This window comes from Simochromis diagramma, unplaced genomic scaffold, assembly GCF_900408965.1.
Source record: "Simochromis diagramma unplaced genomic scaffold, fSimDia1.1 OVJJ01000822.1, whole genome shotgun sequence".
Taxonomy (NCBI): domain Eukaryota; kingdom Metazoa; phylum Chordata; class Actinopteri; order Cichliformes; family Cichlidae; genus Simochromis; species Simochromis diagramma.
Window position 1 is genome coordinate 9,196,145 of NW_024387520.1, and position 10,495 is coordinate 9,206,639.

Sequence of the window (10,495 nt, forward strand, 5' to 3'; positions counted from 1 at the left end):
TGTACGCCTCCAGACTCTTGAAAGCTTTCATTTGCTGCCTAGTGTAGTAAGAAGTCTGGAGGACCAAGTAGTTGGTGATATCCACAGCGTCGATAGTAGGCAAATCCTTTACTTCTGTGGTGTATTCGGACATTTTCAAAGAATACGGATCACGTCCGATATATTTTTTAACTATCTGTTTATATCTCTCCCGAGAAACGGGGTCTAAAGTTGCACAATAGCTGCTCTCCTGACTCTCCACAGTGTCCTCCATGTTTACTTCCGCCCTCCACTCAAAAATCGCGCTGCCTCCGCACGTCATCAGAACCACGTGACTGCAACCCAAGTATTGGGACACAGCCATTGTTTTCCGTGTTAGTTCTGTTTACCTCGTAAGCTATGTTCCTGGTTTCCATCCTTCACGGTGATGCTCCGAGTGTTAAGTTCATGACTGGAAGTAAGTTTCCTTAAATATGTTTATTTTCCGATCCTGATGTTTGCCGCGGCTTTAGTTACTTTCTACCGCGTTATAGCAGCGTGTTTTTTTTTTTTTTTTCATCTCGTGACTAGATGTATGTACCGCTGGCCGCCGCCATTATGTAGTAATTTTATTCGGCCACACGGTGGCGCCAAAGTCCCTTTGTTTACAGTTAGAGTGGATGTTTCGGCTATGTATGACATTCTCACTGTGTTTAATTGTGTCCTTTCTGTGTTTGGAGCAAGAGATGTAAGATTGGCATAGTCCAAATCATATATGTTGTGTTATGTGTATATTCAGATGGATGTGTTGGTTTATTTCATTTCATTCTTTATGTTTATCTTAGTGAAGCTGTTGTTGTTTATATTTATATACTCATGGCAACTTGTTTGTTACTACAGACTGCTGGCAACACTGAGCATCTAGGTGGCAATAAAACAGCTGGCGGTGACAATCCAGCAAAGTGGAAGCCTGTTGTCCTCCTTCCCGTATCCTGACCGATACACCATCTTGTTAGCTGCTGAACCTAAAAGAATTAGCCCTCACCAAGTACTCCTCAACAATCTGACTCACCTCTTTTTCCACAAGTTTCTTCAGCACCAAGGTGTTTCCTTCGGTTTTTTGAAAACAACCTATATGAACCAATTTTTCGTTTGCCTCCATAACACACTGGGCAATCTGAAGAGCAGTTTGAGCAATGGGTTCCTTCAACCTCGCTGTCTGAGGGAACGTTACATGAGGTCGTTCCTTCCTTCCACTTGGGTCAGGTCGACACATGTGGAACAGGATTAATCACACAGCACTGCACTCTGTCACTTTTGTACACCATGATATATATTTGCACACATACTTGTCCTTTTATATGTATATTTATGTTCACATCTTTACCTATATCTCTATATTTATCTTGATATTTATCCACTAATATTTCTGTTTCTACACTACTCATTCTGATTGTGAAATATCCAATATCTGTCATATCAATGAAATATCTGCTAGATTATCCTTAATCCTGGGTCTTCAAAACAAGTGTGCTAAGTACTGGACTTGGAGCAAGCTACATCTGGGTTATAAATATCATTCTTGTCAAATAATCCAGGGGGGAGCAGAGTTTTGGCCTTCATTAGCAGCACATAGTTTGGGCTTAAGGCCTCTTGAGATGGGTTGGCTGTTGATAATCGCTTAACTTCACACATCAGTGTGTGCGCAGGACCTCCTCATCAATCGTTTGCTCTTTCACAGTGAAACTGAGCACTTTGTGTGATTACATTATCTTTAGCTTTCATACTACTCTGCAAAGCAGCTGGGGCTTTGAGTAACCATGTGATGCCTTTTGACACCAAGATAACTCAGATCTCTACATTATCCAAAGCCTGCACTGCAACTTGCTCCTCCCTTTTCGGTGAATGGTGCCTCATCAGGTATGAATCCTTCCATCGCATAGTTCACCACAATCTGACTTTCAATGTTTCCATTACGATGTCCACACGGTTTAGATTGTAACAGAACTTTCCTGACAGCAGCATATGTTCAGCACTGCTGTCATACCTTTCATAAGAGGTGAATCTTGCCAAGCTCCTCGTGTGCAGATATGAAAATTAGAGAGGTTTTTGTCTAAGATTGGAGTGTGTTTTGCCTTCTCTTTGCATATCTGACTGCATGCATGCAACAACTGATATAAAAGGCTACCTCTTGATAACCACTTTCCTTCCAGCATTTTTTCCACAGAACTGCTTCCCTTGACTGAAGAGCACGATCTATATCTCTGCCTCTGCCATGTCACCTAAAGTGGCAGAACAGGAAGTGAAGCCTTGAAGTCTAATTGATTTCTTGCATTCTTAAACTCTTGACTTTCTACCTTTTATGGCATGAGTATGGACTTTTAATCTGAGAATTTAAATCAGCAACAGGTCATTCAAATTATGAATATACACTTACTAGTTTCCTGATAATTTCTTGATAATCACATTGTCCAGCTTCTATGACCACTCAGATTCTAGTTTTGCGATTCTGTGTTGACTTATCTCCACTGCCTGCTTTACACTTTACATGTTTTGTTGCCTGTGAGGTGATCTGTGTCTGGCAGTCCTCAGCACAGTTTTGCAGCATGTAGCTTGTGCAGCTCAGTGACGCAGTTGCACAAAATAAGCTAACGAGCAACTTGTATTCTTTCAGTTCTTGATAGATCTCTCTGTAGCTATCACAAAAATCTAAGCATGCTGTTGCTTCTACAGGACTTGATGAGATGTTCCTTCAATGAGGGAGTTAGTTAGGTCTTGCCCTGCCACAGCTGTGAAATCAGGGAAGTGCTTTGATATGTGTCTGTGCAGTCAAAGACTACCTGTAACCTGTTTTAATGCATTTTGCATCATATTATGCTACCATCTTTACAAGTCTCCATCATGGAAATTTCCTCAGGAAACCTTTTTTCCAGAGTTTCTATCAGGAACTTTTCAGCTTTTTACTTTAGTTTGTCCATTAGTTTGTCCATCTTTATCAATTGGTTCTTCTCCTTCTTCTTTTGGGTTTAATTATTGTTGGCTAAGCTGAGCAGAGTTCGTGTTATTTCCGACTCTTTTCTCACAACCAACGTGTATTAGATATTTGTATAGATGTTTTCCTGTATTGCTGATGTCCCATTTCCCAGCTTTTCTCTGTTGCGCCGTTGGATGTTCTGTATCTCAGTTTTGCTGCCTGACATTTAACAGATCTTGAATATCAACAACCCTGCTCTGAACATTTCTGAACTGGTTTACTAGCTTTAGCATTCTGCTGATGAGGTCTGCTATTCCTTTCTGAGCTCTGTCACATCCAGCCTACTTTTTTGGTGAAAATCTCCAGGCTCTGACTGCATGCCTCTGGAGCCGCCCTCACTCTTTTGTCCTAAAGCTCTTTGGTAGTCATTCCATCCTTAAGGTCAACACAAGTGTTATGAGCTGGCTACTTTACAGTTAGCATCTGCCTTGCCAGTAATGCTGCACTTACTCCACAAAGCTCCTTAAATATTTAGACTTTGGCTCATACCACTGTGTTTGATCATGAAGAACTTCCCAGTCATCACTGGCTGCACAAAAAACTGTGTACGTTTTTGTGACACGAGCAGAGAAATATTATGAATCTTTAAAGTAACCCGTTTGGCTCTTGTACTTCATAAAAAGCAGCTTGGATATAGTCCCATAATAAAACAAGGAAGATGTACAAAAATGTTTAAAATGTATTTTATACAACATCAACAGTTACAAAACAAACATATCCAGCTGGAGTCCGGGTTATCACTTCCTTTCACTATAACACGCAAAGCAACTATAAAGTACAGTCAGGAAACTGTTGCTCCCTGACCTGCTTGCCCTACAAATTTTTAAGCTGAGCACAGCAGCAGAATTACACACTGATTTATGACAATTATATACATACATAATACAAAAATATATACACAATAGCAGGAAAAACTAATGGAGCACAAAATCTTAATATCCATCCTTCTGTTTATGTTTATTTGGAGAGAGGCAGGGTACATCCTGGACAAGAAACTTGCCAATCTGATGCATGGCTAACACAGAGAGACAGACAACCATTCACACCAATGGGCAATTTAGAATTAAAATTAACCAATTAATTTAAGTTAATAACTAAAATAAAAATAAAAAGATCAGTATTTGGCTCAGTATTTTCAGACAAAAAAAATGAGCTGATCTTTCTGTTTGGCTCTCACAGTGTGTGAGATCTCGCTTTGCTGATGCTGACACACCTGTAACAACTGCACCAGTGATGTTGGACTCTATAATTGTGAGTTTCACTTATACTGTATATAAACAATGAACATAGACACTTTGAAGTTTCATTTATCAAGTCCGAAACTGAGCATTTTGACTGTTACATCTTGTTAATTCTTTGTTATGATATGACTTTATATATTACAAAGATTGATATCGTTAAATATTCAAAATTGCACTCAAGTGCATTAACTTGTTTTAGTTTGATTCACAATAACATCGAGGTTGTAATGCGGGCAAAGCTTAAGAAACCTTGATTAGCCCAGCTGGAAGTCATAAAGTGTCAAACAGATATAAACTGTTCTCATTGTCTTAAGCAAACTTTTGGTCATTATTCCTCAGTCAAGAAAAAAAAAAGGGCCAGTCTTTTGCTTTCAAAGAAAACAAAGTTTACCACTATGAATTCACTTTTCTCTTTTGCCTCAGAAATGGGTGGGAGACAAACTTTGAGACAGTGAGGATCGGGGATCATCGGTCATCGGGATGCTGTTACTGAAACTATGCAATCGTAAGGGGTGAAACAGACGCGAACTGAGAGGGAGGAAAGAGAGGCTCTCAGATATGTTAAAAAGGTTGGTCTGACATCGAGGTTAACTGTTTTTTTTTTTTTTTTAAAAACACAAATCAATTGGTAAATAACTTAAGGCTGCCTAAAGTGTACCCTACTTTATTGGGAGTCATGAGGGCTAAAATGTACAAATTAAGCAATGTGTTTACTGGTGGAATGGAGCAGGAAGTCTAACCGTTTTTCTAATAGACTTTTTACAAATTAATATTTTAACGGTCAGAGTCGCCTCCTGCTGGTGGATTCTTAAAAAGCTTTCTAACATGAAAGCTGTTTAAGAATCTATTCTATATGTATTTTTGTTTTTCAGCTTTACATAAACAAATAACTTTCTGGAAAACAATGTTAAGATTAAAATAAGGAATCTTGATTGTGAAATTTAATGCAGATATTAATGTTTAAGATAACAACATTGGTGTAATAACACTGCATGGTTTTTACAACACTGTCTTTGCACTGCTTTTAATGAAATTTGGGATTTAAATAATCTGATGGCCACATTATGTTTTCAGTATATAAATCTATTTCAGACACACAAGTAAAACATAAGTGTACGATTAAGTCACAGATGTATATAGCTGGAAAAATAAACATGGACAGTGATCTTTACCGAGTTCACCATTAACCTGTGAGAAATGTAAGCAAAGAGTCAGAATGTGTACAATTTATCTGAACAGAACAGTGAAAAGAGATCAGATGCAGTCACAGATGAGCTGTTTCTTCTTGATCATCTTTACTGAGAATCAGAAAACTGTTTTACTTTGTGGTTTCTTGGCTGCAGGCGTGCCTATAACCTTAAAGCCGTGCTGTATATGTAACATCACTGACTCTTGGTCTCAGTAACCAGCTGCTTTGCCTTTTTTCCTTTCATCAGACCACCCAGAGATACAGCCACCGCTCTCCTTCGCCACAGAGTTAATGACATTGTAAAATTTTAATATTTGATGTCCCTTAGCTTCAAGAGCATCAACTACATCCTACAAGGCAAAGAGGAAAAAAGACTCAGATGGAACAAAAGCTGCAGAATTGATCATTTTATCGTATAAATTACTGACTTTTTAGTCTTGGATTCAAACTTTACTTCACCTTTAGAGTTAACATAAACAATCAATTGCCTCCTTAAGGCTCTTTCCAAACAAAAGGTGGTTCATGATCACCTTGGAGAGAAATAGAAAAGTAAATGTCAATCTTTGAGATGACAAAGTGATGATTATAGGATGGATTAGGGTGAAGACGCTCTTGATTATGATGCAAGCTATAACAAAGAGGGGCATCAGTCTGAATTAATTTGTCTTGATGGCACTTTGTATGTTTACCGAGGCCACTGCCGGTGTGATCATGCTCCCACCAGACCCTCCAATCACCAGTGTCCTTGACTTACACTTCAGCACAGATGGAGCCATATTGGAGGGAGGCCACTCCCCTGAGGAATACAACAAAGGCTTTCAGTGGCATGAGAAAAAACAACAGTCTATAAAGTCTCCATGAATCTCTGTGAATGATGAGAAAACCCAGAAGAAAACAGAAAACAGTGTGGATGCAAAGTTGTGCTTGAATCATCCATACAAATGTTTCACACGCAGATCAGTGATCCATCATTGTTTCCATACCTGCATTTTTTTATACTCCATAAACAAATTTAGAAGTGCTTCTCCCAATGCATGAACAAATGATGAAGGTCTGGCTGTTTTCAAAAATTTTAAGATGTCTTAAAACTGAATAAACTTGACTTCAATTAAAGAGGTCAAAGAAAGGTGCGTAGGAGAATTCACAAGGACTTAGAGCACAGTGGTGCACCAAGAATCCGACCACACTGACGCTGACATTAGTGTCTTTGACAATATGACACTGTATGTCTGCTGTGAGGAAAAAAAAAAAAAAAAACTACAATGTGCAGAGGATGGACTACATAACCTGACTTGACTACAAGGTGTTCTTTACCTGTTAATACAAAGGCTGGAATTTTAAAAGAGAAGGAGCATATTAGATAAAATGAAAAAGCATGTCATGTTTGTTGTGGTTGTGTTGCTTCTTTGAGTGTTTATTTATTATTCATTATAATATGAAGGGGTGAAGTTACCAGAACGAGTGTGTAATTGGAACAAATGGATGGTCAAAGCTCAAAGCTGTGAGCTGCAATGCCAGGGGAGATGGAGCCTATCCCACAACACAAATTAAGCACAAGTTCTAATGTGAGCACACAGGAGCAGGATTACCTGAAATTTATGACAGCAGAATAGATTTGTAACAGCAGGTGGAACTAATAAAGCACAAAGTTAAAGCAGGTTAAAGCTCTGTCATGCAAAAAGGAGTCATATGTAGTTGGGTGCTGGGTGCTTTGACAAACTGGAAACATTTGGAGCATCATGACATGAAAATGACAAAGAGCCAGGACTGTTTAGAGACTGCTGCTGAAATATGAAAATGTTTGCTTGAGTGCACACAGGTATGGTGCTGTGCTAATGGCAACACAATAAGGAGGCAGTGTTACTATGGTAAGATCCCATTTCATCAGCCTGAAACACAGTGGCATCCTCAAAATGCCTCTCTTACCTCACAGATTCACTAGACCTACATACAATAAACAGATTGTTTATAAACATAAACAGATTGCAGGTCTTATGGCACTATGGCAGATAAGCAGCCCACCTTCTTTCCAGCTATCCGGTCGTTAAGTCTGACGTCACTAGCCGTGCCTGGGCCTAAACTCCGCTGCAGGTCCATATATCAAACTATCACTATGGCATTACTGAGAGTTGAAAAACTGTCTAAAGTCTTTCATCTTTAATAAAATGATCAGCGTTCTGCTCTACCAGGTGTAACTATTGAGTTTAACACCCAGCCATCCATGAAAACGGAATTTATGACATTTAACGGAGTTAGAAGTTAGCAGGAAGTTAGCTCGCTAGCTTCTATCTAAATACAATATAGCATGTCTTGACTGCGGGGTTTTGGAAACAAATTAAAACGTACAGCTCTGTTATCACTTCCAACATAAATGAAGACAAAAACTAAACAGCAGTGACGTTTGTAGGGTTACTGAAGTTGGGCTAGCTGGTATATAATGATGTGCTACGTGACCACTAGCGACACAGCTATGTTAGCATAATATAAACAGGCTAATTTTTTTTCCACTTGATAAAAGTTAACGTGAGTGTTCTCGGTGGTCAAGAACAAATGTAATCGCATGGCAGGATGCTGTAAAAGGACCAAACTTCAGCCAGGAGAACAACTGAGATAATCCATCCACAATACGAGGTTAGTCATTCATATACTGCTGCATGGGCTGGGCTGTAGTTACATCCTAAGGTTTTAAAAACCTGAGCTTAAATAAATGATTAGCGGTAATAAAAGCCGAGGGAGGTCAACAGTGATCACTGACTGTTTTAGGACCTTTTTGAGATTAAATAGAAGAAAATACATAATATTAAACATGTTAAAAACACAAAAGCCATATTAAACGCAGACTACTTTAGGCCCGGAAGTAGGATTCGTCACCACTTAACGACCGGATAGTCTTTGGGACATGTCTGCAGGTCAGGGCTCGTGGTTGTGGGGACAGTCTCTCTGGAGTTGATAATTTTCACTTTACCTTTGAAAAAAAAAAAAGGGGGGATATTGTTACTTTATTCCGCAGCAGGGCTGAAGTGCTGCATCAGAAAAAGGCTATCTTGTTACCATAGCTGTCCATCACAGTGAATATGACCCCGCCTCCGATGCCCGCACTCTGTCGGTTAATGATGTAGCTGCACAGCAGCGCAGCAATGGCGCCATCTACTGCAGAGCCGCCTTTCTGAAGAATGTCCCTGAAAGAGTTCACGGTTATCACCTCCGGTGTCACTGTTATTGCTGCTGTGTTAGGGCTGAAAGATCAGTCGAATCTTGATCACAATTTTGGTGTGAAATTGAATTTTTTATTTTTTTTATTTTTTTGAAAAAGCATGCCCTGCAAAAGGAAAAGCAGAGTAAATAATCCGCGCCTGACCACGTGCCCCATTAGCCAGTCACAGCTGTTCCTTGGACCGTGCTGCTTGAAAGTTCCTGTATGAGTAACACTATTTTAAAGACATTTACAACTAAATCCACCTGTCTGGCAAAGCGGAAGGCGAAGTGCTTGTTCTGAAAGCAGAAGAAGAAATAAAAGTTAAAGAGGTGTGTCTGTGGACCAAAGCAACGTCTTTAACCGCCAGAAAGCCCTCTCACATCAACTGAGGTTCAAAAAACAAACAAACAAACAAACAAATCTCAAGTTATTTTTCTCTCTTTTTTATTGGCAAAACCTGAACTGTATGCAAAACGTAACAGGTAAAAATATAGACCGATCTCAAAGTTGTCGAGTTTTTACCATCATGCAGTTTTAATGAATGGAGCGGAAGACGTATTTTCCTGTAATATGCGCTTTAACAGCCAGGTTTTAATTAGCAGAGATGTAGCACGATGTAAAAGTGAAAGCACTGCCACCTTGACTTAACCCTGTGTTAAGGTTTTGTGCAGTTTGTTATCATTATTAGTGGTAGTAGTATGTATATTTTTCTTCCAAGAGACGCAGGTAGGTAAACGAGGCAAACAACATCAATTTGATCCAAAGTTTTGTACATTACCAGAAATAGCACAGCATGGACGTAAAAGTAGTTTGTATTTTCATCCAAGTGAAAAAAAAAAAACCTTTTCTAATCAATATTTTCTAATCATGATCTCAGTATTGACTAGAAATGACCGCGATTGGTATTTTGGCTGTAATCGTGCAGGGTGTGCCTTACATCCACGTAAAAAGGTCTGTGTCACACTGTAGAAAACACTTTCAGTTTTCTCCTTTATAAAACAATATATGGGCATGTGTACAGTACATTTTACTGGATAATATTTGTTAAGTATGAGTAGTTATATTGTGATGTGGAGGAAAAATAAAAACTTTTTAAAAAGACGCGGGTTAAGGGGCTCAAAACTGCGTCATGTAAATTCTTTGTTAGTACTGAATAGAAGAAATCGTAAATAAAATACTCACCGTCCAATCTCTGAACATTTGAGAGAGTCTGCGGCCACTGCAGCTTTCAGGCACTCGGGCCTCAAAAGTACAACACACAAAATTATAACAAGCACGCAGAGCAATGTGATGATCGGTATCATGTACTTAAGCTTCGCAATGGCTCTTTTTTCTCTAAGATTCAAAACAGAGATTCACAAGCATGCCAATTTCACAAAGGCGTATCTCAGTGCCTGAACAAATAAAAATGCTTAATTCTTAAATTTCAGCTTCACAAATCTAGCATCGCATTCAAAATGTTCCCTGTGCATACACATATCTAAAAGATCTGTGGTTTCCTTTCCGGTCACTTACAGATCGTTACATCCCTAAAAGGCACGATTTCCCCTGACAGGAACTGATCACGTTACATTTTGGCTTTTTGGACTTTCTAGATCAGAGGTCCCCAATCCCAGTCCACGAGGGCCGGTGTCCCTGCAGGTTTTAGATGTGTCCATCACAGCTGATTTAAATGGATAAATTACCTTCTCAACATGTCTTGAAGTTCTCCAGAGGCCTGGTAATGAACTAATCATGTGATTCAGGTGTGTTGACCCAGGGTGAGATCTAAAACCTCCAGGGACTCCGGCCCTCGTGGACTGGGATTGGGGACCCCTGTTCTAGATTCTTCACGCCGTCAGCTCCCCACGGATCCACAAAGGTAAGCTGCGTTCAAG

General features: G+C 39.4%; 1 long non-coding RNA gene across 2 annotated transcripts; it reads left to right on the forward strand.

Moving 5' to 3' along the window:
- The first annotated feature begins 159 nt into the window (after positions 1 to 159).
- Positions 160 to 6,679, forward strand: LOC120726169. Of its 2 annotated transcripts, XR_005694286.1 has the most exons (5): positions 160 to 436; positions 859 to 1,878; positions 4,172 to 4,243; positions 4,657 to 4,802; positions 5,670 to 6,679. It is a non-coding gene; the product is annotated as an uncharacterized LOC120726169 (long non-coding RNA). The 2 variants fall into 2 exon arrangements; XR_005694285.1 differs by having other exon boundaries at positions 859 to 4,243.
- The last annotated feature ends 3,816 nt before the right edge of the window (positions 6,680 to 10,495 follow it).